At 40.8% G+C, this 26,859-nt stretch overlaps 1 long non-coding RNA gene across 1 annotated transcript in view; it reads right to left on the bottom strand.

Moving 5' to 3' along the window:
* Nucleotides 1-23,296, bottom strand: part of LOC133208202 (uncharacterized) — a 37,202-nt gene extending 13,906 nt beyond the window's left edge. Inside the window, exons 1-4 of the long non-coding RNA XR_009724285.1 lie at nt 23,184-23,296; nt 15,120-15,255; nt 14,704-14,770; nt 13,128-13,222 (exon numbers count right to left, since the gene is read on the bottom strand). This is a non-coding gene — a long non-coding RNA (uncharacterized LOC133208202). The remainder of the gene's footprint in view (nt 1-13,127; nt 13,223-14,703; nt 14,771-15,119; nt 15,256-23,183) is intronic.
* Nucleotides 23,297-26,859: the final 3,563 nt, after the last annotated feature.

Below are 26,859 nucleotides of genomic sequence, written 5' to 3'. Positions count from 1 at the left end.
TATATATAAATTGAGCAGAGCTGGAACCCTTTGCTAGCAGAGCTACAGCAGATACCCATTAAAACTCCTGCTGGAACACAGCAATACAGCTGACAACTTGGAACTCATCCTCTTGCACTTCAAGTCTTATATGCATCTTTTCCTTCCACTATCAGACAAAACTCAGAAAAGCACCTTTCTAACTAGCTGCTGAGCCACTACACCTTCCTTTACCACCCCTCAGCAAGAAAGACACAGCTTAGGATAAATACATAACTACTAGTTGTAAAATCATATTACCCACTATTTTTAATAATGTTACATCCATTAATTGTAATAATGTTTTCACTTGTTTTTGCTGTTTGACAACCCCTGGCAATTTTCAAAATTAAGTCCTCTCTTCATACAGTGATTGAGGAACTGAAACACCAGAGCACTGTAATATTGTTATAGCTTCACAGCATCTGAAATCCTGCTACTCATTCCCAAGTAATTTCACCTGAACAGTGAAGATTTTTTCAATGGACTTTCAGCCTTTATGTTCAAAGTGAGATGGTCCCACAGTATCATAAGCACTTTAGAAGATTTACTTAGCAGTTATGTAGGTTTTTAAATTCACAATCAGATACTCCAAAGCAGAGACAAAACTTGCAGCTTTATTTCCCAGACAGGCAAAAAGACAGCAGATACCAGCTCCTTGAAAAAGCTGGTATTGGAAACCAGGTCCTCCTATATTTCCTGTTGCATGACTTATTCACCGGGACCACATTCCTTCCATTCTCTGGGCATCTTTCCACCTTCTAATTAACCTCCAGTAGCAACCATTTACTTGCCTGGTATTACTAAAGAAAGGGGAACTGAAGGTCATCTGTGTTTTTGAGGAGATGGGATAGAAGCCCACCAGTAATCTGATATCAGGCTCACTCCTGGCAGGGACATTGCCACACGGTTCTTTCAAACCTTCTCTGGCAGCAGAAAGATACTGCAGTGTAAAATACAGCCAGGAGTCATGAAGTCTAATGAAGAGCCAGAATGAATTCCTAGACTTTTTCCACCTCAGTTTCACTGATACAATGAAGTGATTCCCAACAAACAGCACAATCACTCTGAGTGCCAGAGCATGAATCAGCACATTGGTCCTCTCTCACAAAGGATTCTCCAGTGGTTATCACACTATTCTGTAAGGCCTTTGCTCTGTGCAGAGCTCCCATTGCCAGCAAAATGCAACCTTCCGTGTTTTATTTGGAGGATCTGTCATAGCACCTCATTCAGACTAAAGAAGTCTCACACTAATTTATTCTGCACATTTCAGTTCTGTAGAGTCTCAAGTCACTTCAGACACTACAAGAAATCATATAAAATTTATCATTAAGCACCAGTGGAACAATGTTAACATGCTGTCATGTGCAGTAATGGAACATACGCCTCTCTCAGGGCTCCGGCAGCCAGTGTTCAAGGACTGCACTGTCACCATCTTGTATTTTTTCACACTTCTTTTTGACATGGAACAACTCTACCTGTCACTCACGGGCTTTGCAATAACTAGGTTGAAAGTATAAGGTATTTTGTGTCCTGTGCCTGTTCTACTGTAACTGAAGTAAATCAAAGCAGTAAATACAAGCATTCCAAATAACAGGTCACTGAAATTTACAAAAATGTGTGGGGATCCAAGGATTAACTCTCCTGAAAAGATGCAGGCATTTTACAGTATCATTTAGGAGGAAGGTAGGTACCTTAGTACAAAACTATGATACAAAAACCTGACACTTCATCTGGATATGCCCCAGTTCCAGCAGAACCCTTAATTTTTACCGTATTATCTTGTCCCTTCTGCTCAGCACCTATACAATTGCTAACCTGAATAAGGATACAGGAACTCAGTCCCTGCCCATCAAAGCTTCTTGACTTGCCAGATGGTCCCAATTGTGCCTGAGAGCAGTCAGAAATCCCTACTTCTTCAAAATGCAGTCAGAGAGCAACACACTCTCATGTTCTGTGCTCAAGTTTGGAAAGGAATTCAGAATTCACTGGACCAGGAAAGAAAGAGAAAGAGGCCAAGATGAACTTGCTTCCCCAGCCAGGTGCTCAGAGAGCTCACCTGGGAACTGTTCTGAATTGGAAGTGGACCCTGATTTCTGGTGAATTCTTTAGTCACTGACTGATAGATTCATCCCCTTGCACTCACTCTCCCTCATACAGTCTTGCATTCTCTCTTACAGGCAGCTGACACAGCTTTCCTGGGAGGCAAAAGGTGCAGGCTGGAGACTCTCCTACTTGAGGAGGCTCTGAACATTGACTTCTTCATTAAATTGCTGGACTGTTATATACAAAAGTGGGGAAAACCACTTTTTAAAACAGACTATTTCTACTTCTTTGAAAGAACAGGAGCCAGGACGTGTCCTCAGGAAGGTGGTTTAGATCTATGAATACACAGCTCCTGCTCTATATGGGCCTACTGAACTACATGCCTATGCATCCCTGTGGGAGACCCAGAGCCCTCCAAATGGAGCCAGTATATAGGGCTGTTCTCTTTCCATGGGTCACATACTGAGGATAACCCTACAAGACAGTGTAGGGTGCAGAGCCACTTGGAGAGACAGAAACAAGCTCTCAATGACCAAGCTCAAGTACCACACACGATACAAATGTGTTAACTTCACACTCTGCCTAGGCTGGTTTATCTTCATCAGAAGAACAACAGGCTGCCCCACATGAACAAAACACTACCACAATTACACCATTTTCCATATCTAAACTAGTTTGTACTGCAGTTGCCTTGGTTCCACTGTACAGACCAGCACAGCTCTACACAGAGCATTAAGCCATCTCTGTCTAAGAACTACTTTCCTACCTGAATCTACCCCCAGGTCTGAAAGTTCCCATCAAAGGACTCAAATCAACAGTTTCTCTGATGTCACTAAGTACCCACATGAACACTGAGTCTTGCATTTCCATCCCAAATTAATCCAGCTATGATCCCTTGCAAATTATCAATTCCTTGACCCTGTCCACTATGCTGGAACAGGCGGCATGACAGAAGTTTAATCAAAGAATGAGAAAACTGAACAGGTAACAGGGAGCCCAAGCCTCAAATATGAAAGTGCCTATGTGGAGTGTATCAAGAGCCGTCTGAGAAGAGATGGAGACAAACTCATCTGTCTTTATGGTAAAAGACAACTATGTCACTTATCCATGTAAACAGGGAACGCCTTTACTTCCTCAGAGCTGCAGAGCAACTTCTTGTAGAAGTAACTGAGCCTTTCAGGGGTGCAACATCAACTCATCTACACTGAAAAATATAAATAAGTTTCTCTGTGTACAATGTGTAGCAGCCACTGCCAGCCATTAGGAAACTAACGTCCTTTTGTAATCACAAATGTCTCAACTCTGTACAAAACCTAGTGTAAAGGTGTCTCAATCCAACTGGGACTTACCAGTACAAAAAATCCTGAAAGTACTAAAATTACATTTTTCATATGCTGTCCTTCCGTAATGAAAATATCATCTTTAAAAATAAGTATAAAAATTACACTAATGTTGTGTGAATAGGGAGGATAAACTTTGACAGACAAAACCAGAATTCTGCAAGAATATCTGAAAGACATTTTACTGTTTAAAGTGGTTATAGCTAGCACTTCTGCAGCAAAGGGGAGTTTCAATTACTCTGGGGCACCAGGCACAGATTGAAACTCATATTTCCTTATCTACTGAAAGTTGCTCAAATAAGCATAAAGCAGTGGTGTAATCAGAGAAGCTATTTCCATTAATCTTTATTTAAATTTATATTTTTTTTTAACAAACAGGCCATGGAATAAGGATGATCTTCCTTTCATGCAATCTCACAGTGCACACAATACCTGTGGGTTTACCCAGGCAGAATTCCCACTGAATCTATGGGGACTTCTTTCCTGATTATAGAGTCATTTACAGTATTTTACATCAGTTATCTCCAAGATGAGCATTGCCAGCACTGGAGCAACTTTAAACAGAGAAGCAGGACTAGCTCCATAGTCACTTTTGCCTGAATTCTGCTAGCTAGGACATTTTGAATGCTCAGGACAAGCTGTTAATAAGGTCCCTGGGTGTTTGCTGGGGCAGCCCAACATGTGACATTCTGCATTTAATTAGGACTTTAACTGAAATTTATTGAGACAAAAGTCAGGATAAAAGGTCTCCCTCCCCTTCATTCAAATGAAATTTTACTCTCCAACATGTATGTGAGAAAATTATATTGTTTCAAATTCTAATTAGGAAAAAAATTAAAAATAATTCAATTACCTCACATGTATTCCTGTAAATAATTCATACAAAGCACGTGAATGCCCTATCTTCATTCCAAATACTACAGACATGCATTTATACCTAATATGCTTACAATTGCATTAGATGATGTAATGCATAAAAGTAGAATGCTGAAGAGGACAGTCTTATTTGGTAGATTTACCTGGATATAGGGAAAAATGCACAAACCCAAGATACTCCCATTAACTTCAGCAGGCTTTGGATTAGGCTCTACTTGCCTGCCTAATTAGGGTTCTTCTGGCTTCCTGGCAGTGATTTCCAAGAGGCCACCCTGCCAAGAGCTCTCCTACTTGCTGCTGCCTCTACTACTCCCCCTCCCCAAGGAGGTGGGGGATCTACAGCACAGAAACCAAATACATCCTTTCCAAAACTGCCAAGACATGTATGAATCCAAATATGCAATCCAAAATTCGGTTCAGCTTTAACAATATTTCCTTTGTCATATGGAAATTATTGCATGCTCTACTCCAAGGAAAATACAGATATCCCAAAGTCTTACTAAAAGCCCAGCTTTTAACACTTTGAAGTAAGCTACAAGAGTCGAAAGCTTTAGCGAGCCTCACCAGCCGGGTTTATCCGATGGGTTTTAATTGCCATCTAGCGGGAATAACGTGCAACTTCGCTTCCCACCTTACAGCCTTCCACAGAGAAATCCTAGCATCTCCACCCCTGTCCATTTGCTGCCCAGAAGGTTTTCATTCTGGTTCGGCCCAACGGGACACAGTGACCCATTTTGGCTGCGTCAGGGGATGTCTATCGAAACCAAGTGGTAGTGTTGTCTTTTCGTCCTCAAATACACAGCTATACGTAAGCCCTGCATTTTCCCAAGGTCCGAGAAACAAACAATTTCCACATGCCATTGCCAATGTGAAGTTTTCAGAAAGCTGGAAAAACTTAAACTAAAATGCCAACAGCCTGGGCTACATTTACAGCAATTCTTAACACTAGAGTAATGAGAAGATACAGCAATACTTAGGCATCATAATTTAAATCCCAAATATATATATGGAAAGAAAAAAACACAATTCTTCACTTATGGGTTATTAAATCTTTAGAACTAACTTGACAAGTAAGCTAGCCATAATTTACAAACACATAATCAAAGATCTTTTCTTATTTTCCAAGTGTAAAGCACTGAGCCTACCAGCAAACTCATTTAACAAAAGCAATTTACATTTATAAGAGCTTAGATTCAGCTTTCCAAATACCTCATTTCTATCCTTCCAATTAGCATGCCACATATGGAAGATATTATACCAGATACCCTTCACCTTTTGTCCTCAAAGCTATGAGAGGGACCAAGTGTTCCTTATTTCCTGATGAATCCTTAATTACCTGCAACATGACATACTCCTCCTTCTTTCTTTTTGATCCTAAAATGTAAAAGGCCCAGCCAGCAAGGCACACTGTCTTTCTCTGACCCTTTCATTCTATATATTTCCCAGTCACAGACTTTAAATAATAAACACTTGCAAATGTGTAGTACCCATCTCCATTCCCTTTCAGTCTCAGCCTCTTCATAGACCTGGTAGTCTCTTTATTAAACAGCTCAGCTAGATTCATAGTCACGATCAGTTATTTCTCAAAGGGCAACAGAGATGTGCTGGACAGCAAACTGCTGTCTGCACAGTATGGTGCCAGAACAATCAGACCCCAGGCATCCAATTGGTCATCAGACATTACAGCACAATCAGCATTTAGTTCGTGACATGACTCCAGATCTCATATCCTACGTCTTAACATAGGCAACACAGGCTGACACAGATAACAAAAGAGAAACAAAGAACTGCTCTGGTCATCAAGTGTATCTGTGCCTATTCCCTGTCTGAGAACATTCCAGTACCAAACCACTCCTGACAATAACGAATTACATCAAATAACAATTTTTTTAGCTAAAGAGCTTTCCAAAACATGTGCACCCTTTTATCTGGCATCCTATCCTACCCTACAAACACACAAGCTACCCAGTAAGTCAAAGACAGTATGCCTACTTGCAATAGAACAGCCAACTAGCATGTTGCACTTTGTTCCCAGCCTGGAGCTCCCATGTTAACGGACCTTCATCAGGTGTGAACTACCATTTAAGAAACACTCTTTGTGTAAGCTCAGAATCTGAAGTTTGTGTCTGGTCTACACTAGCAAATAAGTCTATTGCATAAAGCTGCCAAAGCTCACATTGGCCAATCCTATCCTACATCTGTCAGGATCATCAAATGGTACCTGGGACAGACACAACAGAGGCAACTATAGCAGTAAGACTGCCACTCTTAAATACTTTGCTCAAGAGTGGTTTTAGTAAAGCAGGGCAAAATGCAGCTTTAGTGGCTGAGCTGGATCTGCATTTTGCTTAGGTAGCATTGTGGTACATCTACAATAATCTGTACCTATAAAGTGTAAGAATGGCATAAATGTAGTCATCTTTTTATTTTTATACTCTAACCTACTTCAGCATAGAAGGCCATCAAAGCAGTCCAAGCAGTTTTCCAGACAGTATGTCTAACTGCAAGGGAAGTCAGTTGCCACCTTGACTGAAGAGACGTGTTCATCTCATTGCAGTTAACACAGAAATCCTGTGTGTTAGAATGCTTGTATGGTTGCTCGTTACAGCACATGGCAAGTGAGAACAGAAAGAGTGTGACCTGCCCATTAAACAATAACCTTATTGAAAGAAGTTCTTTATCCAAAAATGATCTGATCTTGTTAATGCTGCCTTTCTATTTAAGGCTCCTGAACACTCAGCTACAAGGAAAGCCCAATCACATGCTCAAATCCATGTTAAAGTACAAGCACAGTTTATAACTCAACACTCTGTGAATTATTATGTCCCTGGGACACAGGAGTTACTGCTACGATCACTTATTTTTATTTCTCATGTAGCAGCAATTCCATCTGGAAACAAGACTGTTATCTCCCATCCAACAAGACAGTGTGCTTCCATGTGCTACGTGTCATCCCCTGGTACCTCGGACTTCAGTGTTTCAGTTGAAAGAAAGGGAGAAACACGCGGTGGCCTGTTGCATAAGGTGTGCTCAGCTCCTGACAAGACTGGCAAACGGTTAAGGAGGCACCAGGCACTGGCTGCTAGGACAATTTTCTGAACAATTGCTCCATAATGCTGTCTGGGTCAAGCATGACCAGCTACAAGGAAGCTATCAACAGAGACTGTGCAGGCTGTTAATTGCTTGGCTACTTTACTACATTTAAAAGCGGCTTGACACATCTTACACTTAAGCACATGATTCAAGGTGCTCAAAGTATCAAAACAGCCAGACATTTTGTGACAATCAGCTAATAGACATTAACATTCTCAAATGAAAAAACCCACATCTTAATGCAAATATTAGTTTAATTACTTACTGCGCTCATAGCGACTAACTTTAAACCATACAAACAAAACTGAAAACCAGTAAGTACCATGGGGTTTTTTTCAAAACATGGTTAATAAAAGAATAGCAATAATGTATCAGAAAAAAACAGACGCAACATAATAATTATCCTTCACACTTGCACAGCACGTTTCATCTGAGAAACACAAAGTACTTGAAAGACTAAAATTAATTCTAATTAAACCTCTCAGCATCCTATGTAGTTACATGACATTTACAGAGTGGTAAACGAGACTCAGAGGTTTGGCAAGTTGCACAGGATGATACAGCTTCTCATTGGTGGAGTCAGACCAAAAATCAAGATCCTGGCTTCTAGTCCTGTTTTAACTGCTAGGCTACCCTGCCTATTTTGTTCAGCACCATGTTTTCTGCTATAACAAAATGACAGATGAGGCAAAGGGAAAAGCAACCTATTTATATTCAAAAATTGTAAGATTTAATGGCAATTTAAATTGTTTTAATAACTTATTATTTTCTTCAGGCTCTACATATGCTTCTCCATTCCAACTCATACATAGTCTAAGCATGTTGAATCAAGCACCGTCAGGCTAGAAATTACCTCTGGAAGGGAAAGGTTTTGTCTGTCCACACAAGATGTCTTTTCCAAATCTAGAATGATTTCAAAATACATGTAATAACAGCAGCCATCACAAGTAGAATTTTCCATTAGAAATAATTGTTAAAACATACATATATAACTAACTGTATTTTAATGAGACTTTTTCTTTTCTATTATTACCCAGTTCTCAGGAAAGGAGGAGGGAAACTGAAGAAGCCACAGGAGAAAAGATAGTGGGGGGTGAAAAAGAAAGAAGGTGCCAAACAGATAATTGCTTAGACCAAAGATAAACATTTTCTAAAGCATTAGAATAACATTTCACTTTACAAGAGATGTAACATCTGCAAAAGAGCAGGGAGGGTTTCAGTTCTTTTTCTAAGTTTATTAATAATTATAACATAAGAAAAAGCCTGTGAAAGTTTTAAAATTTGCCTCAGATTTATTATTTGAAAATTATTAGCAAACACATCACAGCAATTATTTGCAGGTCACCAGGGAAAATACACCATCTATAAGAACCAACCATTCTGAAGGCTGATACCTCCGTTTTGACAGTGTCATTCAAAACGCAATTGATTTTCATAAAGAATCTGGTACACAGATGTGGACATATGGGAAATGGGGAGAAAGCTCTTTCTAATTCGCAAAGAAAATGCAAGTTTCATAGCCCTATACCATACAGAATTCCCTCTGGGGAAATGACTGAAACTGACAGGGCTTAAATGCAGTTTAATCACTGTTGGTCCTTCCTATATGAAGGAAAACAGTATACAAAATTATAAATCTGATTGCAAACACTCATAAAAGGAAAAGATCAAGGGAATGACAATAGACAGGACAAATCATTATGCTTAAAATAACTGAAATACATAACACACATAAGAATGAGTCTATTTAAAAGTATGTATGCTGAATGCACCCATTTTTTCCTAGAAAAATTACTTATCCTAGTGAGTAGAACATACATCTCATACTTTCATGCTGCTGTATTGGAAAATCTGGCCTATAATAAGTCATTTATGGAACTAAAATATACAGAATCACATACAAATGACAGAATGGCTGAACTTGGAAGTGAGCTTTGGAGCCCCTAGTCCAATGCCTATTCTCAGAACAGGGCCAGCAGAGCAGGTTGGTCAAGCCTCAGCTTTTGAACATCCCAGAAGTGGACACTGCAATCTGATTAGCCTATTCCAGCACTGGATCACCCTCCTGATGGAAATTCTTTTCCTCATTTCTTGTTGAAATATCTCGTTTCAACATGTGACCACTGACTTTGCCCTTCTGTTGCATGACTCTGAGAAGAAAGAATGGAACAGTATTAAATAATTCCTTGCTGAGCCTCCTTTTCCACAGAGGAATGTCTTTTAGCATTTGCTATCTGAACTCCTGGATCTTGCCCATATAACCCACAAGCATAAAGATGTTTGATTTTTATTTTCTTCCTAAGTTTTTTGGGGTTGGAGACCAGCTATTTCATGTGGCTTTTGAGCAAACTGTAATTAATTAAACCAAGTAGCTGAAATCATCACCAAAAAACCTTAGCATGCATTCTGGAATGAACAAGTAAACTAATGCACCAAAAAAAAAAAAAAAAGGACAAATAACAATAAGCTGTTAAGCTTTATGATAAATACAGAAGTCCTGATTCAGGAAACATGCTTTGAAAACTCTAAGTCAGTATATGAAATTGTAAAGAAGCAGAATGGGAAACTGTATGAATTTATACCATTGCTGCTCACCCCTAAAATGTTATGGAAAACTTTTTCAATTAATACTATATATTCATAATAAATTATTATCTGTATAGAACACATTTTGACTGCAAAATGTAATACAGATTCCTGTATACTGTTCCTCATCCCCCAAGAAGGAAAAGGGGGGACCAAAAAAACCTATGGAGCTACAAAGAGCTGGTAATTCACTTATGCCAAATACATTGCTGCTATGGAATCCCTACTTACTAATCGGACCATCATGTAGAAAATCATACTTTGCTGTTATTTTGTAGGTACCAGGTATATGATGTCCAAAGCTAAAATGTGACACTGGAAGAACTCTCTGTCAGTGACAGAGAGCTGAGACCTGCTATACTGCAATAGCAGATCACCTTGCCTCACACTTACCAATTTTTTTCCTGAGGAAAGCGTCTTTCATATGAACTTCCACTTCCTAATTTAGCAATAAAACCTTCCTCTTTTTTTCACTCTAGCAGTAGCTTTTCCTGTTTGAAATCTTTTGCAACTTTGTTCAGTCTCTACATGTGGCAGGGAGTGTGGGAGATGAGGAGGGTGGCTTTTCATTATTTTTAAGCATAGAGCTTTTAACTGAAACTGTAAAGTTATACTCGTACAGGACACCATAAGGAATAAGAGGTGCCATCCTCTAAAGGTGAGAAAATTGCTTGCTTTCTGCTTGTGCTAGATACACCTGAACACTTGTATAACAGCTAATCCTGTTTAATAAGCAGACACACGTTTTATGAGAGTCTGCTTTTACAATCCCAGTTTTCTCAGAGCCTGTAATCCAAATTTATTCACTTCCATGTATAAAGTAACTGAAACTTACACACACTGATTTTTTTTTTTTTTTTTTTTGATTTTTTTTTTTTAACTTAGAGTCAAGCTAAAAGGAAAAGCAATAAAAAACTGGATTCCCTCCTCTGGAAAAATCCTGGGTTCACTGACCAACCTCACAGAGAGAAATCAAGATACAAAAACACTTTTTTAAATTATTTCTTAACTTTTCCACAACAGTTGTCACAACTGAGGAGATCAGCAAGAAAATAATGTGATAGGGTTTCAGCTTGGCCACAAGGGCCTGCTATATTACTTTCCATGTAGCCATTAACCTCTGAAGTAATGGATTGACATGTCAACCATTTCATTAGAGCAACACAAGAATGACTGTGGTTAACATAGAGCACTGAAAGGCATCGAGAAAAGCTCCTGTTCCTGCCTGATACATCAACAGTTTGCAGTAATCAGGGCCAAGTTTTATCAGTGTGTGGCTAAGATCCACAGAAGTGCTAGTTCACAGTATTCTGCCTGAGACATCTAACGTCATAGTCTTTCAGAGATGCTGAGCACCAACAGGTCCTATGAAGTAAAATGTATTTTGGTTGTCCACCATGAGCATCAGCATCCAAACCTAGGCATTCAAGTTCTGAAGATGTACTTTGCAAGTGTAAAAGCCTCTGTCTCTAGGACTCAAGAGTTGTGTCTGAAGTGTGAGGTGCCCTCATAAAGATTTCATGTTTCTGTGATGGTGGGATGCAAAATTTGTGATGGGACCAGAGGCCATTGGCTAAGTAATCCACTAATACAAGTAAACATGCTTCCCTCAAAGAGCTCCTCGCCTCTCAGATGTTCTCAGATACTATTTAAAAAAAAACCAACATGTTAATGTTATGAAATAAAAATAACCAAAGGCTCAATACAATAGGTACTTACAGATTCTGTTTATGAAATGATACAGTGTGAGGTCCAAGGAATACACGTAAGAAAGCAATGCATATATTTATATGTATCTCACACATGCATGAGTATTGTGCAATAAAAGGGTGTGCAGGTTTTTGATCTTCTCTTTTTCCTCATAGCACTTTCTGTACAGCTTACCCACTATATTTGCTTTAATACAAACAACTACACTATCACAGGTTATCTGTAACTAATTACTTCTATGTCAGTTTTCATTTTCCTGCTGTGTAAAGTACTGTTTAGTGTATTTCACAGAGATCCCAACCCTATTTCAAGAAAGTCTCAAATACTGTTGTGATGTCAAACACTGAGGTGCCTGGCCCTACACAGCTAAACATCATGCTGCATGGTCGAGTGGAGGGCACAGTGGAGCAGGCGGGCAGAGTGAGAGATTTACTGGAAGAGCCTACTGAGATTTCTCTTCCAAGCTGCCAGAGTGTTTAAAAATAACAGTGCTGCTTTGAGGACAGAGAGTAAGAGGAGGCAGAGAACCAGGAAAAGATAGGCCTCCACTAACAAAACAGTCAGAATTAGAAAGAAGAGTCACCCTGCTCAGGCTGCCTAGATAGAAGTCTTCCCTTTCCTTACAGGCCTAAACTCTTACTGTTGTTAGATTTCTAAGTTGTGACAATGCCAATAGACTTTTTGTTGGGGTTGAGGAGTGGGGGGATTTGTTTGGAGTCTTTTCACACACGTTTGTTGCCAATGTCCGACTGCTTCCATACCACTCTTTCAGCTTTTTAAAACCAGATTTTACAACATAATAGGATATCTCGGGATAATGAAAAGGGCCCCAGTGCAAGGTTAGAGCACTCAGACACTACAGCAGCAAAGTAGTTCACTGCTGAAATACCTGCATTAAAGTCCAAGACTTAGGTCTGTAATAACCATTTTGTTTTAAAATGGTTGGTCTCACAGATCTGCTCCCACACTCCCCATGACAGCAACAGTTTTCTCCCAAAAGTTCAAGTTTCTAACAATTTATTTCTTCCCTACAAGTCTTTTCATCTCTCCAGCATCCTCTGCAATTCAGCCCAGAAATTGCACCAGCCTGTTACACTAGAACTATTTCAGCTCTCAAGTTCAGAACAAACCAGTATCATGGTCCACATGGATCTCCTTTTTGCTCACATCCCCTCCACTAGAACAGAAAAATGTGATACACACAAGATCTTGGGTGGTTCCCTAAAACCTAAGGTGACTGGTCCCAAATTTATTAGCATGTGTGTGTTACTAACACCTTGCTCCTCACCATTGTTACTGTCAAGAATTATTATCAGGTGGTGAAAAAACCATCTTACTTGCAAGAGCACTAGGCATTAGGCTGGGTCTCACATCTAAGATGTATCTGGGATTACAAATCAGCATCCTCCTGTTGATTTCATTCAGAAAGCTCACTCTCAAATCCTAGAGCACACTTACCAGAAATGCCTTCTTCAAGGTTCAGTCTAAAGACAGACAAGTATGGCACTGTTGGTGACTCTTTTATCCAACAGTCCAGTGCACTGAGAATTTATCTGCAATGTACAAGATGCGGCTTACGCATCATATCCTGTGTGACGGCCTGAACCAACTTTCCAGGCATAAGCTCTGTTATGTTCCACTGGCCATTTGCAATATGGTGCTCATAGTGCAAGAAACAGCCAATGACTGCAGCACTCAGGTGGGTGAAAGACAGCAAAAACAAATTACTTCAGTAAAAGAAACTGGCAGTGGCAGGCTGCCTTTGAGAAGTGAGCCGGGAGAGCAGCACTGAGCATGTTGCCCTTGCTGAATCATCTACCCTTTCATCAGGTGTTCAATGCAGGGTTACAGGGCTTGCAGCCCAGCAAGTGTAGCACAAGGCTGTGTCAATGTGCAGGTATGCACAGGACCACATGGTTGCAGAAGACCTTTCATATGCTGCACATACAGGTTGTGGTGCTGTACAGGACACATTGTGCCAGGCTCCCTGTACCATTCAGTGTAGCAGCCTATCAGGAATGCAGTAAACCAGAGCTGTCACACAGAATGTGTGGAGCATAACTGCAGTGTATCCTGTGCAACAGCCCCCAATTACAGGTGAAAGGACAGACTAATTTTTATGGACTTCATTCTGAGATTCTGAAGATAGTAAATTAGGTTCAATCCACATGAGATAAACCCTTTATTCAGAAGCATTCAAACTCTGCCTATTTCATGTATGTAACATGAGTTCACTGGTCATACCATGCCACCCAAAGCATCTGATGGTTACGTATCTAGGATACAGATCACAAGACTGGGACCTGTCCTTCCAAAATATTGACACTCATCTTTTCTGTTGCTGTTCTGCCAGCTGCCTTTTGCCCCAAAATAGAAGTGAACAGAAATTGAAAAAACAGATAATGCAAGACTTTTCAGGGAGAAACCAGTCCTGTGTGCAGCATACATTTGTTTATGAGCACAAGAGCGACCTTCGTTATCCTTGGAGACACAGGAGAAACTGATTTTTATTCTCTTCATGTGCTCGCCTCCCTGATTCATGTTACCTTTTCACCCCAGCTCACGTTCTTGCAAGGAGCATGCAAAAAAGCAAAGAAACAGCAGTGCACAACTAGGGGCAGTGCCCTGTTTTACAACACAAAGGAAAAGGCTGTAGGCATTCTTCAGAAATTGAAAAGCTAGCAAAAAAAGGGTGTGTTGGGGTATATGAATTTTAGCTTCATAATTACCCTGTTATTTAAAGCTAATGAATAATTACTACAGCAACCCTGTTGTCATATAGTATACACCTATTTACCCATAGCTCAGGATGAAACCAGAGAATCACTTTTGGGGTCCAATCCTCCAAATATATCTTACTGAGTTTAATGCTTAGTTTGCCGGCATCTCATGGCATTAAGCACCGTTTACTGAACCAGAACCTTCAATACCATTCAGTGGTCTTGAAAGAGTCTGAAGTTAATCACCTCTAGGGTTTTTTAATACTTCAGAATTCTCAGCAATAACTCTTTCATTCATGTTAACATTCATCTACCAATTCTTTATTGGAATTTCTTCTAGCATTTAAAACTTCTTACATGATGAACTTTCCTTCAGAGGTGCTGCCGGCAAGGAAAACACAAAACCAAAAACCTTCATTAGTACAAGTGATCCACAACAAGAAATCCCTGAAGTGAAAGTAAATTCAAGTACACTGAAAAGAGCTGAAAAGTTTTGCAACTGTTCCAGCACTAAAGCTTTGAAGCAATTAAGACACCGAAGGTCTGTATTCTCCTCCACAGGTCTTGCAATAGGGCCAGAACTAGAAGAGTTGAAATGGCTCTACTATAAGCAAACTTTATACGCATTTCCCTTTTAAGTAAAACAGATTTTCTGACTACTATGTGCTCTTTTAGGAGAATCAGATTAAAACCAATATTTGAATTTTTTAAAAAGTTAGAAAATAATAACCTGAAATATGCTTTCCACATATTATACACTCTCCAAGGGAAATACAGGAGATTGATTCTGCTGAAGAGTGGTGCAACAGCAGATGAAATCCCACCAGGATTCTGAGTTACCCGGAAGCAATAGATACCTTATTACCCTAGTGGAAAGCAGGTATACTTTATTCAGCTGCATTATCAACAGTAAAAGCACAGTTTCATACAAAAAGAAACAGAAATAGGCCTACTTTGTGCAAACATGATTTGTTGTTCTGGGTTGTTGATTTGTGTTTGGCTTCTTTGGGGCTGGTGGGAGGTGCTGTTTGGGACTTGATTGTTTGTTTGTTTGCTTGTTTGTTTTAGATACATCCTTGGAAGAGTGCAGAAAAAAAATGCAAGTTGTTTTACAGAGCAAAGCACTGACCTTAGCTAACTTCTGAGTAGAGGGCAAAGAACACGTGCAATGTCTCTTCTGCCTCTCCTACTTATTTCCTCCCCAGCCTGTGGTGCAGGCACCTACAAGAGAACAGTAAGCCAGCCCTCCTCTCACCATCCCTAAGAATCATAAGAATTGTAATTTGCCATCTTTAGAACTAAAACTAAAACATGATTTGCTTCGGACATTTATGTGGTTCTCATACAAACTCAGTCATACAAAAACTGTAGATCAGAAGGAATTTCTTACCTGAAAGGTAAACTTACCATTATTTTAAGCACCAGAAATATGTTTGGCAGTAAGCAGAGTATATGAAGGCAGGAAATATATGCATAAATTTAAGCCAACTGTCCATTGGAATCTCTATGTTAGGGAGCCTGAGTCCTCCAGGATAACCTTTTGTTTCCTGTGTCTGAGCCCCAGGACAGGATCAACACCATCAGCTGGACAGACACAAGCCTAAACTAAAGAAAAAAGACATATGTGGTATTTATAGACTGCATAGCAAGAACTGTTCCATAAACATTCCTTATAGCTGTCCTTCCTGTCCAGTTAGGAACTGGACACTGTTCTAGTCAGGCTTTCTGGGTCACAGAATAGAACTTCATCCTTCTGACCACAGCAGAATACACACACCACCAAAAACCACACAGGAGCAGAAGTCAGGATGAATTCTCAGGGGAATACCACAGGGCCAGTTTATCACTCAAAGCTGTTTCCTCTTTCAGACAGCAAAGAGTAAGTCATTATTAAGGTTGTCACCGTTATGCTCTTGGCCCCCTTTTTTGAGCTGCTTTTCCCTCTAGACTAAGCATCTTCCAGTTGGACAACAGGTCCAGGTAAGAGCACAGGGACCTCTGATGGGTTCTGAGCTACCTCTTCTCTGGGATCTGTTGCAAAACATGAGGGTAGCAGAGTAATACAAGAAAGGCCCCAGTAGCTGTTCTACAGTGGCTATTAGTGGGGTAAAAGCTATGCATCTTTTCACATTGAACCCAAGTTCATCATGGCTTCAAGTCTCCTTGAAATTTTTCTGCCTTCTCCTCCGCCCTCATCAGGAAGAGAATGAAAAGCATGAAGAAGAGAATAATGGAAGTCACAAAGTCAACAAGAGAGTCACTTCCACTGAAAAGCAGGGGGAAGGACAGCCGAAGGACAGAAAGCACAGTCGAAGAGCTTGTTTGCAGGAGAACAAAGGAGAGCTAAATGTAGAGAGTCAGAGCACAGACATGACCGACGCTCAAACACACCTTCGGCTGCTGCCTCAGGAATAAAGAAGCACTGGTGTTTGTCACCTTGCAACATAGACCTGGCCACCTTGCTCCCATTTGCTTTGGGGATTGACACACTTGCACATGTGCTTCTCAGTGTTAGTTGACTCATACTAGCTCTCCTGAGAGACCCCATGGAGACATGGGGAAAGAGAGGCAAAGAAAGGCCAAGAAACTGAAGCTCGTGGTTGTGCATCAGAAGGTCTGGTTCTCCTTTCACTTACAAATAGGACAAGCATTGCTGAATTTTTGCTATTAAATGAAACCAACTCTTACTATTTCTGCACCTGCCTTGTAATTGTGACAAGCAAGGTAAATGTAAATACACTCTAGCTAATTTTAGTTTTCTGAAGCCACATAAAAATGAAGCAAAATTTGGATTTGGAATATTATCCATGTTGAAACAAAGATTTATAACACCTTCTGAAACAGTCATAAAACTGTTGCTGCATAACAAAACAGTGAAAAGATGGCCCAGTGTGTGTTAATGTGGCAGCTTTACAGTACATTACACCTCTTAGCTCTTTTTATAAATTTATAAGAATCGAATTTCCCAGTTGTTCTACCTACCCTCAGGCACCACTGCCTTGAATATAAGTCATTCACCCACTCACTGTAAGCAAAATGTTAGATACTGAGTGCCCAGGACCAGGCTGATTACTCACAGAAGACCACGGACACCTACCCTGTGGGGAAACACCCAGATCCAAAGCTATCGTTTTCTTCCCTTAAAAATACACTTCAGAAATGCAGAAGCTCTGACAAACCACAGAAACAGAAAGAGTGAAGCAGACAGTATTTCAGTTTGATGATATAACCTAATACAATAACTCAATACCGAAAAGGGTGGACATTAAAGCCTGAATGAACAGCTTCAGACTGCCAGTTATTGAAAGGTGCCTCTAACAAGCTTCATATTTGTACAGTGAGCAAATCCATTATTCAATATCCTCAGTAGTATATGCTAGATCTCAAGGATTAGGGAGCTTTTGTGAAGCCTTTGTAACATGCTTCTCCTCAGCTCTATTTCTACCTATCATTAGTTCTCGTTTCCATGGGAGCTCTCTAGGCATTACCCTTACAAAAGTCATCTGAATTACTGAGGAACAGGGAATAAAACACCTGCAGGGATTTCACATCTGTGCCCAGGGGTTTAAACCATTATATACATTATTTTCAGACTATGCCCAGTTCGCAGGCATTTCGTGCACACAAGGCTATCCTGTTGATCTATTGTGTCTTTCAAGAGCCAGTTTCTTGGTCTGTTGGGTTTTTGATTACCTGACAGGAACTGCTATTTATTAGCAGTGAAGCAGAAAATGTCTCATGATTTAATGAGTCTAGAGGTAAAAATCATTTTAAAAATACATGCCATCCTCAGAGATCAAGTGGATTTGTCACAATTTTTGATCCTGTACAGTGTGTAGAGAATAATCCATGTCACAACATGTATTCAGTAAACCAGAAGACCGCTATTAAAATGATCTGTGGATGGTCAGTCAGGGAACATTTAGCACATTTTTGATGATTGAGAATTATTTAATACATGTCCAGAAACAGACAGAGGTAGATATATAAAGACTACTGGGAAGCCATTCACCACTGCAAACCCTCAACACCAGATATGTTGGGTGCCCTATGAACTTTAAGTTTAGTGGCAGCAGAATTCTAGATGTTCAGAATCCCACTTCATAAAAAAAAAAATCATTCTTTGCTGTTCCTCTATGAGAAGATTCAGAAAAAAGCATCAGCATCTGTAATGAAGATTTTAACTCCCTCTCCCTATAGAGTAAGTAGGAGGCCAACTTCTGACTCGCCAGCTCCATCAGAAATTCATGCTGTAGTCTCAGAAGCACCTGCTCTTCTACAAACCAAAAGAAATTCAGATGACCTAGATAAATGTGTGACAGGGATGGCAGAAAGTAACCTGTCCTGCAATAGAGGAAGATCTTGAGTGTCAGACTGTTCCTTGAGCGCAAGCTAAAGCTTGTGCTACTATCAGAGAAAGCAGAGACACATGGAAAGAAAAAAAAGGTGTTGTAGTCAAAGGTGCACAGAGGAATTGTATTTTGGAACAACTCCAATGCAAAGTATTGGTGCAGAGACATTGGCCTCTCAATTTTTGTGCGTTCGGCTACCTTTTAGGGTGAGAGAAAATGGTATGGATTATGTGCTTTTGTTTGAGCAAGGAGTCCTCGTACTGGTGTGGTCAACAAGGACTTTTTTAAGCTTCAATCAAGATACAAACACTTCCATTTACAAAACCTTAGGAAGAAAAGGGCTCCATTCCCCAATCTACAGAACCAAATACTTAACAAAAACACACCCTCGAAGATTATTCCTTCTTAAATGGGAAAAATCTAGTTTTTAAATTGACAAATATAAAAAAAGCCTTCTGACTCCTAATTTATTTTCCTCCCTCCAACCTCATCATCTACATCTGCAGCTGACAAAGACTTATTGTTCTACTGGGAATAAAAGCAGACATAATATCGGCAAAGCTTAAAAACCATTTCATATTTGCTTGACAAAGGACAGTAGCTCATATCTGGAGTACCTGGAACAGTCGAGGCCATGAGCTAGAGTGCTAGGTATGAGACATAGAGAACTCAGTCTGACCCCCTGTTCTGTGAGTCGTCTTCTGCAAACTTGCCTGGTCAACCTCTCCTGTAACAGCACCTACCCCAGAGGGCTCTTGTAGAGTAGCTGTGTTGAAGACTGTGAGGCATGCTGAGGACAAGGGAATGGATGCCAGCAAGGAACTTCTCCCTCTGTATTGTGCTCCTTTCCCTTCAAGTTAACAGGGATTGGAGCAAAATCTTTTGTAATGAACATAACAAAAGATGATGAGTTGGCCTCAAAGCAGTAATAAAAAAAAATTTAAGAACTCTTTTAATAAAAAACACATTCATATAACTGAGTTTTATTATTGCCCATAGTTTTATTTTAATATATGACTCAGGGTGTGGTGACGAAGGTGTGATTCAGAGCAATAATGGGACTTTAAAAGCTTGCGCCACAGGGGTGGGCTAGGCCCTCTGGTTGCCTTTTACAGGAAGCCCCTAGTCAAACAAAATTACTATCCAGGTCCACATATGGTTTGTTCACAGGAGGTAAAATGTGTATTGGGAGGGTGTCGACATAAGGTGGATACATTGGAAGAAACAGACAGGAGATCTAGGAAATACTGTGAGTAGAGACCAGCAGATGTAAAATCACTAGCCTTTATATGCTGTTAAGTATTAGTAGTACTTAACATCAGGTACCAGCAAGAATAACTAGATACACGTTGTTTTCTAGTTTGTGCAGAGTATTTAACCATGTCCTTTAGACCTCAGAAGCTGAGTACCCTGAAATCCATTCACCACATGGTGCCGTCTGTGATGGGTGCTGGGTAAGCAAAGAGAAATAGGTAAAGCAGATGTATTCAGCCATGGTAGCTTGCAGATGCTCATCCAGCACATTTGGCTTTGGCCTTCTGCACACACCTGCAATTGCTCCATCAACAGTCACCAGCATCTTAGAAAACTATGCTTGCTTCCTTCAAGAGGTCATCTTAGGAATTGTCAGTGAAGAGAAGCAGATGCTGTCTGTGAATGAGCGGAGTTTACCAAGCCTCACAAGGAATTGCAGCATTCAGCCATAGCCAAGTTAAACAAGATTCTTTGGTATCTCACTGGCCTTTCCAAAACCCCAGAGATCTGCTTGGACCTCTGCTTGAATGGCCAACAACTCAGGTAGAAAAACAGCAATTTGTCTGACCTGTCAGCAGCTCCCTGAGCTATTCCTGAAACTACAGGACTCGACTCAACAATTTGAGACATTCTAGTTGAAAACACTCCATGTGCCACAGGCTGACGCTAATTCCAGTTCAACAAAGCACTTAAGCATGTTTTATTAAGAGTACTTGTCTGCTGTGCCACAAGTGATACAAGGTCTAGATCATCACTATTTTCAGTACTATGTGCCATGTAGTGCTGGACTTTAGCATCTCAGTACCTTAGAATAGGCTCCAGTTGGACACTTCATTCTTTTGAGGAAGATTTCTCAAGAAAATGAGGGCTTGCAGTCATGCCATAGGCATGTCTGTCTCTCCATGTCTTCCAAGTTTGACAGGAGGATGAAGATGGTCAGGAGCCATGCAAGCACATATGGTCAAGAAAAGGTCAAGAAAGGACATTGGGTTGAATACTGAAGGGACACAGAAAGAAGCCACTAAAATTAGGGTGAACTGTGGAGCATCAAGGCAGCAATATTTGGGGTGCAAACGTACAGAATCCTACTGGAAAAGAGATAACAAGTAAAATTACGTGAGATTACAAGTAAAGAATGAGCTCTAGATTCTGGTCCTCTTCTCTGTAAGAGACACAACCTTTCACTAGCTTACGAATTCCCCTTGCATTTCCTTACTGTGATGTGCAGACAGCAAATGAATAGCAACACCTGGTTTAAACTGCATCTTTCCAAGAGGTTGATGTGTTCACATGAAGGATGATTGGCCACATGCATGCACACGGAGAATAGCCCAGCTGCTTTCCAACATTATCTCCTTCTCAATTGGCAAGTTGCTTCAGAAAGAGGAAACATGCTGCCTTGGAGAATCTTCTGCTTCTACTTGCATTTATGCAGGCTGCTCCCTGTTTGGATTGAGGGCCCTTTGCACTCTCAGTAACCCTTCAGAGAGGTGCAGCCAGAAAAATCTCACCACACCCACCCACCTCCTGAATTTTGTCAGGCAACACCCGCAGAGCCTAACCCCTTTCTAGGGAAAAGGGCAAGTAGGAGAAAAATCTGATGCTATCATCAAAAACATTCAGGCTGATGCACCGGGCAGCAAATCTCGTATCCCAGTGGTGACACTGTCAAAGCCTAACATAAAGAAAAGCCTAACATAAAGAAAAGGCATCCTGTCCCTCCTCCAACTGGGCAGCAAATCTCCTATCCCAGTGGTGACACTGTCGAAGCCTAACATAAAGAAAAGCCTAACATAAAGAAAAGGCATCCTGTCCCTCATCCACTTGTAAAACCCTACCAGAGATAATACTGAGGATTTATACAATACATAAGACTAGAATTTTCCCGGTGGATTACAACAGGATGGAAACATCTGCCTTAGAGATAGGTGACCAGATCCATAGGTGTAAAAAATTTGTCCAAAGTCACATTAAGTGCCAGTTTCTGAACGTCATTCAGCGTATCCTGCACTGGGACACACGGCAGATGGGAGTGAATGGGCTCCCTGTCAATCCTACCTACCATCCCTGCTTCCACACAGCTTTTCTTTAAACACAAATTGCCCACCACCCAAGGTGGGCAGATTATAGAAGGCCGCTCAGTAATGAAAGAAAACCACCAATACTGCTGAGGCACTCTTACAGTGTATATTCTTCAAGCAGTGCAAGGAAAGAAAGGTTTGGGGATGCTGGTCTAGTGCATTTGTGTGGGACAGGTGTATAACACTATCCACACCTCCCTCCCTCTTACTCTGCTTTCTGTGTGAGCAAAGCTCAAAGGCAATCCAGGCCTTTCTGTCGGAGTGCACCTGCACCCTGCAGCAACCAGAAAGGAGGGGTGGGTGGATGACCCAATGTACTTGCGAGAGCCTGTCATCTCTGTCTCAGCAAATTCTGGGGCCCAAGTTTGTCATTAGTGGGGAAGCCAAGCCCAGATTTTAACCTCCTTGCAGCTCTGTTTTCCCTGTTTACCAGAGAAAATTATTTAATAAAAATTATTCCAGCGGGTTTACCGTGTAGTTTCTGTGAACTCTTTTAATAGGTAAGTACTGGAGGGGATGTGTATGAACTCTAAGCACAATGTACTTAAACCAAATATATATTTCTGTCTGCAAGACAGCTCTTCATTTTGCGTATAGATGACCTCCTGCATAACAGGATGATCTATTTTATTGGTGGTTCTCTGTGCAAATATTCACAAATAAATCAAGTGAAGAGCATGATGCATGTTCAAACTTTGTTATTCTTCTCAAAGACAATAATATTGGACTGATAGTAATTGTTATCATTTCCTTACGTGATACAATAGGTCATGGAATCATAGAATGGTTTGGGTTGGAAGGGACTTAAAAATTTCATGTAGTTCCATCCTCCCTGCCATGGACTGGGGCACCTTTCACTAGACTAGGTTGATACACCAGGTTACTAACAGGAAAGAGAAAAAAGGGGTTTTGTATTTCAAACACTGTCAGACACCCTGGTGTGCCAAACTGCTTTCCCCATTCTCTGAAGTACACCACAAAAAAAGGTTCCACAATGGAGTTTCCACCCCAAGCTACTCGCAGCACCCTTGCAAAGCACACTGGGTGACTTCACTGGACACCTTCCGATACAGCAATCCCATCTGTTCTGCAGAGGCAGGAACACACCTTTGCAGGAAATACACTAACTATCAGGTGAGACATGACAGCTTCTTATAGTACCCCTCCACTGGAACATGGAGCTCACCTTATCTCTTTCAGGAAAAGACAACAGGCTCAAGGAAAGCCTCTCACTGAGGGCATACAGTTCACAAGTCATTTAGAAAGCTGTTCCTTTCTGTTTCTCAGCTGTTAGTTAACACCTTCTAGCTGAGATCAGTAGCTGGCTGTGTAAGCACTTCTAGTTAGTTCCAGGGCAAAGCCAAACAAGTCAGTTCAAACCACTGCCAGGTGGCTCAGCTAACTTGTTTTACTTTGTCCTGGAAGGCTTGGTAGTGCTCACAGGTCAGGAAGAGTTGAGAGGGAGCTTCAAAATTCTGGATGAATGGGGCTAACTGGAATCCTAAGCATTAGTCCCTTTGAAGACAAAGCCAAGATAGGTGAGGTTAAACACCACTGACTGTCCTGACACAATCAATTATCAGGAAAACAACACTCAAAAATGTAGGAGGCAGCAATTTGCTCCATCCTGTCTGAGTGGTGAATCTTTGGACTAGCAGCCTCAATATTACCCTCTACAAGATGCTCTGCCCCAGCATTTTGAGTGCAGGCCTGCAGCACGCCGACACAGCCTTGGGCCCCCAGAGAAAGTAGGATCCAGACTCCATTCCTCAAACAATTGCAGGAGCCTGCAGAGCACTCAGCCAGCAGACCCGAACTGCAGCCATGTGATGCTATCAGAATGAAGTGATAGGTACTGTTTCAGGCAACTTAAACCTAATCAGAAACAGAATTCCAGAGTTAATGCCATTAGCAGAACTAATGTTACTTGAAGTCTTTAAAACAAACTACCTTTTTTGTGTGACCTTATGGATCATGGTGATAATGGTTGGCCTAATCAGAGAACAGCCTCCATCCTTCATCTAAATTACAGTTGGCTATACGCAGACCAGGAGAACACATGGCAGAATGATCCCCAGTCCTCTATTTTTCCTGTTTTGCATCTTCATGCATCAGGCATGGATACACAAGTCTATCACATGGCCAACACTGGAACATGTTCCAGCCACACTTGCAAAGAAGGCTCACTCCCTCAATAGCATTCAATATAAAACTGTGCTCTGCAAATACAGAATCATAGAATGGTCAGGGTTACAAAGGACCATCTACTTACAAAGATCATCCAGTTCCAACCCTCTTGCTACATAGACACATTTCACTAGACCAGGTTGCTCCAAGCCCCCTTCAACCTGGCCTTGAACACTGCCAGGGATGGGCAGCCACAGGTTCTCTGGACAACCTGTGCCTGGGCCTCACCACAGTCATAGTAAAGAATTTCTTCCTAATGTCTCCCTAATGTCTAATGTGAATCTCCCCTCTGTCAGTTTAAACCCATTACCCCTTGTGCTATCACAGTTCCTGATAAAGAGTCCCTCTCTGCAGTCCTTGCAGGCCCCCTTCAGAACCGGAAGACTGCTATGAGAGCTCCCACAGCTTCTGTTCCCTATCTGCTGAATATATATGTTGAAGGATTACCAGATTTCTTTTTTTTTTTTTTTTTTTTTTTTTAGTGATGTGAACCCAAACCCACTTCAAGAAGACTTCTACTGCTACAGCAATTTTAATCTTCAGCTTAGGAACCAAACTTTAAGAAACAAGTGCTTAAAATAATCAGCACAGGAGGCAATTGTGATTACTCCGGCTTTGAAACTCTGAGTTACAGATCCAGAGTGCCATCTACTGGGATTTACAGAGGATGACAGAAGTTCACAGGAAGGAGGGATGATTCGAATGCGGTTTTCATGTCCGACAGGGAACTTGTTTTACTAGACAAAGGGGAAGTGGTAGAACTGAACTAATTTCCTTTAAAATAGAGCTTTTAACTCTGAACAACGTATCCTGTTCATAAACAAGATAATACGAAGTAAGAGTTGACAATTGTCATGTTACCTGTGTAACGGGTTTTAAAAAAAAATTAAATTCCTAACCCTCTCAAGGTCATTATTCACAACACACTGGCAAGCCAGAAAGATATTTCAAGGTAGATCCTATGGAATCTATCCTATAGCATCTATCTATTCTATGGAATCTATCTGTCTATCTATGGAACCTATCTAACCAAGATTATTCATTTTGAGGAACCAAACAGACTAAGTGTTAACGGATGCATCAAGCTGAGAGCAATTGCAAATGCAGAAGTGGAGAATAAAATTCAAGATGATCTCAGTGGACTAGTGCAATGGTGTGAAGCCAGGATGCTGAACAATTGGTGCAAGAAGAAATCTAGCGCACAGATGCAGAAAAGGGAAGAACAGGGTAGGTAGTAATGCAGAGGAAAAACAACCTTGTGGTACTTTTACTTCTGAAAAGAATGTGAAACAGGTTATGGTGAACCCCAAGCTAAAAGCCTAAATCAACAGGATAACAGCCCAAGCTGGGAGAAATACCACTTCTAAGAAACAGGGGTGACTATTCCAAGCTCAGCTAGCAGTTGTGATACATTAGCTTCAACACTGTCCAACTAAAGACACCATCTTCAGAAACTGAAGCCTTCCTGATGACAGCAATAAGAACAGGGTTGAGAAAGGATGTCCTTTGAGGGGGGGAAAAAAAAAAAAAAGTAAAATGAAGAATTAAGGGGTGTTTGCAACCTATAAGAGACTAGTAGAACTGTTCTAGCAAACTGATAAACCAAAGAATAGTACTGAAAAATATGAGATGGTTTCCTGGGGACCACTGAGGAAGAAAAGATAGAATTTCACTAACTGTAACAAAGAAAAGCTTTTCAGTTTTTATAGTGGTGAAATGTTGAAATACCACAACGAACTACTCATTCTGAAATCGATCATCCTTTCAGGTCCCTTTCACCACTGCAGTTCAGTGTACTTTGATAACACACCAACTGTACCAGTGCTTAACTGAAACCAGGTTCTTTCAATAAGCCTGTCTCCAGAAACCTCATTCATCAACAACCTACAAAAATCTCTTTACATAGTCTGCTTATACTCAACTACTTATAAGCTGTCATGAAATATCTTTGAAGGGGTGATACAATTTTAACATACAATGGCCCACTTGACATAGGTGAAAATTTAGAAATAGTTTTTACACAGATATCTAAGTGTCCAATAGTTCACACCTCATGAATAATTTACATAGAAGACAGCGAACATTCTGGTAACCAGAAGCTATATATAAAAGCCTGCTGCTTGAAGGGAGCTGTAAGCACAGTGAAGTATCTGGCCTTGATTTTTCTGTACATTGCCGAACTACTGACCTTTGTAGAGGCTGTGGAGAGAGTTATTGACACCAGGCAAGTCTCTGCTGTACAAGACCCACATTCCTCCTAGAGGGGCTTGAAACACACTAATACTGGCTGAAGAATCTTAGGAGCTTCCTAAATCATGGGATTAACATTCCCAGATCTTGCAGAAGACAATGGAAGAGTGACATCAGTGACATCAGTCAGCCCAATTGAATAGCCTTACCTACTAAGGCTCTTCCCAATGCCCAACAGATGCACTACATTACAGAATTCAGAAGGTATAATGCATGGTCAGAAATAACTCAGATCAAAGAGCTTCACAGAAGACCTGATTCTCAGCCTGCTTTTCCAAATATCTCATCTAGTTCCTCATTCAGCAAGCCTGGAACATACTCCTGAAGCTCAGCCTGCTCAGAAGCC

Source organism: Neopsephotus bourkii, unplaced genomic scaffold, assembly GCF_033783945.1.
Source record: "Neopsephotus bourkii isolate Nb327-2 ecotype Australia unplaced genomic scaffold, CSIRO-AGI_Nbou_v1 NB_245, whole genome shotgun sequence".
Taxonomy (NCBI): domain Eukaryota; kingdom Metazoa; phylum Chordata; class Aves; order Psittaciformes; family Psittacidae; genus Neopsephotus; species Neopsephotus bourkii.
Note: the sequence above shows the minus strand (reverse complement) of the source record. Positions and strands in the feature narration are given on the sequence as shown.